This window comes from Lipotes vexillifer, unplaced genomic scaffold (assembly GCF_000442215.2).
Source record: "Lipotes vexillifer unplaced genomic scaffold, Lipotes_vexillifer_v1.1 scaffold1715, whole genome shotgun sequence".
Classification (NCBI taxonomy): domain Eukaryota; kingdom Metazoa; phylum Chordata; class Mammalia; order Artiodactyla; family Lipotidae; genus Lipotes; species Lipotes vexillifer.
Genome location: NW_006795232.1, coordinates 70,860 through 79,532, shown reverse-complemented (window position 1 = coordinate 79,532; position 8,673 = coordinate 70,860). Strand labels below are relative to the sequence as shown.

The window sequence follows — 8,673 nt, the reverse complement described above, 5'->3', positions numbered from 1 at the left end:
TCTTCTCAAGAAGGAGCTTTTAGTTTTTTTGATCTTTGCTATTGTTTTCTTTGTTTCTATTTCATTTATTTCTGCTCTGATCTTTATGATTTCTTTCCTTCTACTATCTTTGGGTTTTGTTTGTTCTTCATTTTCTAGTTCCTTTAGGTGTAAGGTTAGATTGTTTATTTGAGATTTTTCTTGTTTCTTAAGGTAGGATTGTATTGCTATACACTTCCCTCTTAGAACTGCTTTTGCTGCATCCCATAGGTTTGGATCATTGTGTTTTCGTTGTCATTTGTCTCTAGGTATTCTTTGATTTCTTCTTTGATTTCTCCAGTAATCTCTTGGTTATTTTTGATTTCACTTATTGTATTGTTCATCTCTATTTGTTTGTTCTTTAATTCTTCTAGGTCTTTGTTAAACATTTCTTGCATCTTCTTGATCTTTGCCTCCATTCTTTTACCAAGGTCCTGGGTCATCTTCACTATCATCATTCTGAATTCTTTTTCTGGAAGGTTGCCTATCTCCACTTCATGGAGTTGTTTTTCTGGGGTTTTGTCTTGTTCCTTCATCTGGTACATAGTCCTCTGCCTTTTCCTTTTGTCTGTCTTTCTGTGAATGTTGTTTTCATTCCACAGGTTGCAGGATTGTAGTTCTTCTTGCTTCTGCTGTCTGCCCTCTGGTGGATGAGGCTATATCTAAGATGCTTGTGGAAGCTTCCTGATGGGAGGTACTGGTGGTGGGTAGAGCTGGCTGTTGCTCTGGTGGGCAGAGCTCAGTAAAACTTTAATCTGCTGTCTGCTGTTGGGTGGGGCTGAGTTCCCTCCCTTTTGGTTGTTTGGCCTGAAGGAACCCAGCACTGGAGGCTACAGGCTCTTTGGTGGGGCCAATGGTGGACTCCAGGAAGGCTCACACCAAGGAGTACTTCTGCTGCCAGTATCCTTGTCCCCATGGTGAGCCACAGCTGCCCCTCACCTCTGCAGGAGATCCTCCAACACTAGCAGGTAGGTCTGGTTCAGTCTCCTATGGGGTCAATGCTCCTTCCCGATGTGCACGCTACTTTGTGTGTGCCCTCCAAGGGTTGAGTCTCTGTTTCCCCCAGTCCTGTCAAAGTCCTGCAGTCAAATCATGCTAGCCTTCAAAGTCTGATTCTCTGGGAGTCCCTTCTCCCATTGCCGGACCCCCAGGTTGGGAAGCCTGACGTGGGGCTCAGAACCTTCACTCGAGCGGGTGGACTTCTGTGGTATACTTGTTCTCTAATCTGTGAGTCACCCACTCAGTGGTTATGGAATTTGATTTTATTGTGAATGCACCCCTCCTACCATCTAATTCAGCTTCTCCTTGGTCTTTGGATGCGGGGTATCTTTTTTGGTGAGTTCCAGTGTCTTCCTATCAATGATTGTTCAGCAGTTAGTTGTCCCCACAGGTTTTTAAAATTTAGTAACTCCTGAAAACTACTTCAGCTACTAAATGGGTTAAAATTTAAAAAAAAAGACATGATTTGATTTAATTCTCTGTAATTAGTCCTTAACTGCTTTTCAAATAGTATTCAACATAGATTTCTCTCTTGCTTTAGAGAAATGATGATCAGTGGATTGCTTCTTTGAGATACAGGTTTAAACCATTTAGCTTTTTTGTTGGAAAGCTATGAAAATGGTCCATTTTCAGCTATAATTTTCCTTTTGCAATATATGCATATTTTAAATTCAACATTGAGTTCATTCAGAAAATTCCTATAGACTTTCTGTTTAACACTAAAAATTTTCTCTGTATGGGGTATAAAAAATGTATGTTCTATGCAGACAATAAGGATTATTAATAAGGAGATTTAAATATCATTTGGAATAAGCCATACATTTTGACAATAAGAGGAAACATAAAACTGCACCATATTGTGTTGCTGAATAAAAATTTTGTTGTAAAATTTTATTATAGGCGCTGTGAAAAAATAGTTTTATTCTGTGACTACAAAATTTTGAACATACCTTTCATTGGCCATGATGATCCAAAAAAGAGTGCTATACAAAAAGTGTTACTTTTTTTTTTGCATAAAACAAAAGATTTATAAAAATTAGTTTAAATACAAGTCAAAATGAAATATTTCTGGTTTATTTTTAATGCAGCATTTGTTAATATGTTTAAAACGTTTATTAAAAGTTAAAATTTCATAAAATATAGTAATGTGGTATTTATTATAATATGATCCATATTTTGTTGACTTTATTTATATTGACTATTTACCTCTTCAAATATCTTTGAATTACCACCTCCACTGTTACTATTCCTACTATTACTGTGTCTACCACGATCACTATTAATAATCATAATCCTAGGCAACATTTAGTTAAAGGATTTCTATACCCCAATACTATGTTAAGCAATTTACTTGCATGTCTCTTGATAAATGTTTATTATCTGGCTTTCTGTTATGACACGTGGGATTTCAAGATAAGCAAGCAGTGGTGCATATCACCTTTCAGAAAGTATTCAAAGATAAAAAGTGCACATCAGGGCTTCCCTGGTGGCGCAGTGGCTAAGAATCCGCCTGCCGATGCAGGGTACACGGGTTCGTGCCCTGGTCTGGGACGATCCCACATGCCGCGGAGCGGCTGGGCCCGTGAGCCATGGTCGCTGAGCCTGCGCGTCCGGAGCCTGTGCTGCACAACGGGAAAGGCCACGACAGTGAGAGGCCCGCGTACCGCAAAAAAAAAAAAAAGTGCACATCAAAATATAATGTGAAAGTACATTCTCTTTACCTAGCACATATTAATGCATGCTGAGGTTTAAATTACTGAAGTAAGCAAACTTGTTTAGTTGTTCAAATCCCATCATTAGGGATGAGTTACTAAGTATTTTGTGACAAATGCTGTGATGAATATTTAAAAGTTTTGAAAGAAGATATCCCTATGCTGAAGGATTTCAGATGCTCTATGAGGAAATGAGGTTGAATTATGTGAACATCAGGAGAAATGTTGATTGCAAAAGGGCCAAATAGCAACTATGAGACATATGAGAAATCAGAAATGGACATTAGGAATGCAGGCTGGAGAGCTTAGTCTTCTTTAGAGAAGCAGATCTTGAGTTGGCTCATGAATTCCTTTCTAAAAGTTTACTACAGTTGTAATGAAATACTTATTAACATAATTTCATGGCTTAATCCAGGCTGCAAGTTGAGGTAATATTTTCTATTACTATGGATCCTACTTTCCAGACAATCTAACTTTCCTAATTTATTTTCCTAATGCCAGTCTGGACATTCCTGCCTATGTGTGTTAGTGTATGTTTTCCCCTTTATTGGAATGTCCTTCCCTCTATTTCCTTAATGTCTTCCATCAAAAAGTCATCAAAATTTAATTCAAATATCACTTCCTAACTGAATCCGTCTATGATCCCAACACTTACTGGATGTGACATACCCTTTGTGAAATTATTATACCATCTTTAAATATAGATTTATATTTATATGTCTACTTTTTTTTTTTTTTTTTTTTTTTTTTTTTTTTTTTTTTTTTTTGGTTAACTGTAAGCTCTTTGAGGTTAGGCTGTGCAATTCGTTTCTAGCACCTAAATAATATAGTTCTTGTGACACAGTAATGTTGAATAAATACAATTTTCAGAGAGTTAGTACAATTAATTTATAAATTATTCTTGAGTATTAAAAGCATGAGCATTGCCTGTTTTTTCATGTATTTACAAACCTGCCAGGAAAGTCCTGTCTTTAACATGCCTCCCTGCTGCTCAACTGGCCTTTGTTAAAAAACCAAGAAGTCACCACAGGGAGAGAGCATTGTGTTTTTCCATTTTGTGTAAAATTCTTGGTTGATCTTAGAATGGAAAAAGGAAAAGTGTCAAGTAATATTTAAGAAATAAAATAAAATAAATTGCAACCTTAGTCTTTGCCAGATAAGGCTGAAATTGACCAATATCTTATAGAGAAAGCCAAATGAGCCCTAGTACTGCCAGAATATTCAACAGTTCTCTAACCCCCAGGCAAAACTAATCATACAACCCAGCTAAAGTCAGCTTCAAAAGGCATAGAAAATTGTGTCTGAGCCCCTTTTTTTCTCCCAGTAACTATGCTATAACATATGAGCCAATTTTCTCATTGTTATGAATTAAAAGTAACAGCTAGTAGTAAGCTCACTAACTAAGCCATCACATTCAGCCCTGTGTAGTATCTTATTGTTACTTCTCTGTGCTCATATGATTTTCTGTAGACTCTAGGAAAATTTATAATTTCCCTGAGAAATAGAAATTCCCAACCCTTGATGCTTCAAAGGATTAGCAATAGAATATGTGAATCAAGAAAATGAGATTCTACTGAGTTCCTGTGGACATTTTTCTTAGTGTATTTGATTGCATTTCTATCTATTTTAGTTTGCCTGTTTATTATTCTCCTTCCATGTCTCTATTTCCTAACCCTGATATATTTCTTGACTTCATGTCCATTTCTTTCAGTTCTTGAGAGAATGTACTACAGCAAATTTTTAGGGAATAAAAGTATCTGTTAAAACCAAATATGTTAAAAAAAACACACTTTTAAATGTAAGAAAGTTGGAGTTTGTTTCACACTATCTTTAATTTTATCATCATGTTCATTTTATTGTAATGTATTTTGATTGCATAATTATGCAAAAACTTCAAGAAGTACTCCTAGTATCACATCCCAGCCCCACTGTTTAGAGAAAAATCAGAAACACTTAATCTTGCATCCAAGGTTTTCTATAATCCAAGCACTACATACATTTTATTCTTTGCTTCTATTGTTTTCCTTTATTTCTTGAGGTTACAGTCAAACACATCTACAACCTGTTAGTAGATATACATTTGCCATGTTTTAAGCCACAGAATGGAGTTCCAGGCACTCACTGTTAGAAACTATTAATCTAGTAACAGATTCCCCACTGCAATTCCTAGTGCCTTCCATTTTCAGGAAATTCAGTCCATTAGAAAATCCTTTTCATTAACTTTATGTCAATTATTATTTTTTCTGAATCGTCTACTTCCTAATCATCTCATTATATCTGAAGGCCAAACAGAAGGAGGTTAAGCTGTTTTACAAAGTTTGCATGTACACAGGTACATATATCCCATTTCTTCCATCATGTAAAATGACTTTGAGTCCTTCTATCTTTTTTTTTGCCAGTCTCCAGAGCGTTTATTCTCTCCTGGTGGGGAGGCAGTGGGGGTCCAGTGGTCTGAAGGGCGCAGGCCCCTAGGTGTACTGTTTGAAGCCGGAGGTGGTGTTGAGAAGCTCCTCGTTTGTGCACATGCGCAGCCCGTGGAGCTTGCCCAGTATGGGGGTCACCCAGCACGTTGTGTGGAACACGGACTCACCTACCTTCCCATCTGGCATGCCCTTCACGATGATCGCCTCCTCCTCCAAGTTCTCCCGAAACATCTGGAGAAGCCTCCGGTCCTTCTCTGCCTGCAACAGAGGCATCAGTGCAATGCGGGCCTCGGACTCCTGGATCTGCAGGCGCCTGCGTTCGCAGTTCCACTTCATCATGCCCCAGTACACAAAGAGCAAGGTCCCGATGCCCATGGCGACCATGCTGTAGCCCAACAGCCCCCGATGCGGAAGGTTCCGCTTGTAGTTGATAGGGCTGTAGCCCCCCAGCTGGGGCATGTCCTGCCTCCCCTTCGACAACACCATGCTTGCAGGGCCTTCAATCCTTCTTTTTTCTGTTTCTTTAAAATTTGAATTCAGAACTTAACATTACATTCCAAGTAGGGAACTTAATTTCATTACAGACAAGTGATTAACAAATAAGGGAGAACAAAGTCCTCCTGGCAGAACATAAAAATGACTGTTGGTATTTTATTTATTTACAATATCCATCTTAGTAGCCTATCTCTGTCTTACTAAGACTTCTAAACAGAGCTGAAAAATCATGATATGAAATGAGTATTTTTACTGGTAGAAGTGCGTTTGCGCTTACAAACGGAAGATTGGAATCACTGACTTACATAGTATACATCAAACCCCATCCACACAACCAAAATTAAACTTTTTTTCAAAAAATTAAACCAACTTTCTTATGAGTTTTTAAATTGATTTTAAGGCTTGAAAACAGGACCTTAAGTTAATTACCTTTAAAAATTAAAAGAGAGTCCTTGAGAAAGATTGGTAGTAGAAGAACGAGCTTACAAACTCTTCTCAGAGAGATACAGAAATGAACAAAATAGCAAATTTTAGATCAGGGCATTATATTAGTTTCCTAGGGATGCACGTAAGAAGTTATCACTCACTTGTTGGCTTAAAGCAACGGACATTTATTCTCTCTTAGTTCTGGAAGCTCTAAGTTCAAACTGTTAGGTGTCAGTAGAGTTATACTCCCTTGGAGGGCTGTGGGAGAGAATACTTCCTTGCCTCTTTCAGCTTCTGATGGTTCAAGGTGTTCCTTATCTTGGAGCCAATCCTTGCCTCAGTCTTCATATGAATTTTCACATGGCCGCCTTCTCCCTTTTCTGTCTCTTATAAGGACATTCTCATTGGATTTAGGACCTACTCTAATTCTGTATGGTCTTATATGGATCCTTACCTTAATTATATCCACAAAGACCCTATTTACAAATAAGGTCACATTCTGAGGATACAGGCAGACATTAATTTTGGGGGAGGGCACTGTTCAACCCACTGCAGTCCCATCATATCCTATGGGCTTCAAGAGATGCCTAACAGATATAGTCCAATTGGAGAATACCAAAAGTTGGCTTATGTGTTTCCTTTTATTTAGAATAGTGGCTAGTAAGTGGGGACATATTTTGAAAACCCTACTATTCCATTTTGGAAAGCAAAGGCTAGAGACATCAGTACTTTATTTGGTTGATGTGAACCATTATATGTAGAACGCTTTTCTCTGCTTCAAAGAAATACCATTAAAAGCCTGGTTTTCCTGGGTAAGAAAAGAAATTCCATGATTATTCAATATTATTTTTTAAATCTTGTTTCACTATAGTTATAATATCATATAGAAGGAATCCCCTAATTGGGACTGGTAAGTATTGAAGGGTAGGGAAACTGATAGGTGAGCTGAGAGCTCACCCCTTGATTTTATCACAAAATGTCTTGAAAACCTTGGATGAAAGAAATTTACTTGGCCTGACAAATACAAAAACTTTTGTGTGGGTTATAGGCCTTTAAGCTGATTGCTCTCCAGTATGTTTGATTTATTATAAATCTGTGGAGCAGTTTAGAATGGGTAAACACCAATTAATTCAGTTTACTTCCTGAACTCAACAGAGCTGGATGGACTTCAGGTTCCTGTTATAAGACACATAAACAAAGATGAGAGAGACAAAACAATACGTCAGAAATCAAGTTTTCTGACTGCAGATGTTAAGAATTTCAACAATATTCCTCATATACCATCACACTGCTAATGTCAAAAAAAAAAGAAAAGAAAAAAGAAAGGGTAGGTAAAAGAATAGATATCCATACATCATTCATTATCTCAATTTAAATTTTGACAGGAGAATTTTGCACACATAAGTAGGAAATGGTAAAAATACTCATATAATTTTTCACACTTAACAGATGGCTTGGATACATGTGCCACCCATAAGAATATGAAAACATGAAGATAAACATTTAAAATATATATTCTGAAACAAAAATGTAAATAAACAAATATTTATATGTGAAAATTATATATACACACACACACACACACACACACATTCCCAAGTGAACATAAATTGTTTAGATATTCTCACAGTATTTATTTGTTTGCATAAAATTACAGTCTGAGAGCACAGGACATTGGAGGAAATATGGAAATATGGTAGGGTGAAAAAATTTATGTCATTGAAGAATTTAAAATGGCAATAGAAGCCAGATAGAGTAGGATTAAAAACTAGAGAAAGTGAAACCAATGATTTCAACAATAGTTTTGGGAAATCACACCCAAATCAAAATGAGACAAAAAGAAATAAAATGTTCTTAGAGAAGAATGTAGATATGAATGGTTGAAACACAGAACCAAAACTCAGGAATAAAAGAGACAGAGACAATAGTCATTGATATACTAAAGGAAATTTCACTGATGTATGTATTAGTCAATATTTTAAAAGAGCTAACCAAATAATAAATGAAATAAAGATATACACTGTGAAATTGTCAAATTTAATTCTTTTAAAAAAAATGCAATAATCATTAAGACAGAATAACCAGGCAAGCCACTATATCTCCTTCAAAGGAGAAAATACTCTCCCTCTCTCTCTCTCCCCCCCCCGCTATATTTAGAACTCTCTCTCCCCCTCTCTCTCTCTCTCTCTCTCTCTATATATATATATATATATATATAGAGAGAGAGAGAGAGAGAGAGAGGGGGAGAGAGAGTTCTAAATATAGCTCCCAAGTTGTCATCCACATTTAAAAGCCACAAAAATATATATATTTTTAAACTGTGGTATAATTCACATAACATAAACTTTACATTTATCAATAGAATCCACTTATCAATAGAATCCTTTTTTCTTCTCTTGTGTTTTGTGGTTTCTAAGCTTTTCTTATAATGTCAGTAACAACTTGTCAATTCAGACAAGTTTAGGTGCTGTTAATATAAAAAAAATACATGCCTGATTTAGAGGGCAATGAGTTATGCACATAGTTTCAAGGATGTGATCCACTTGGTAAAGCATAAGAGTGTCAATTAATTCTACTTATAGAAATCATGAAAGTTTCCA

At 36.5% G+C, this 8,673-nt stretch overlaps 1 pseudogene; it reads right to left on the bottom strand.

Annotated features, from left to right (window-relative positions):
- Positions 1-5,197: 5,197 nt before the first annotated feature.
- Positions 5,198-5,638, bottom strand: LOC103089922 (NADH dehydrogenase [ubiquinone] 1 alpha subcomplex subunit 13 pseudogene; annotated as a pseudogene).
- Positions 5,639-8,673: the final 3,035 nt, after the last annotated feature.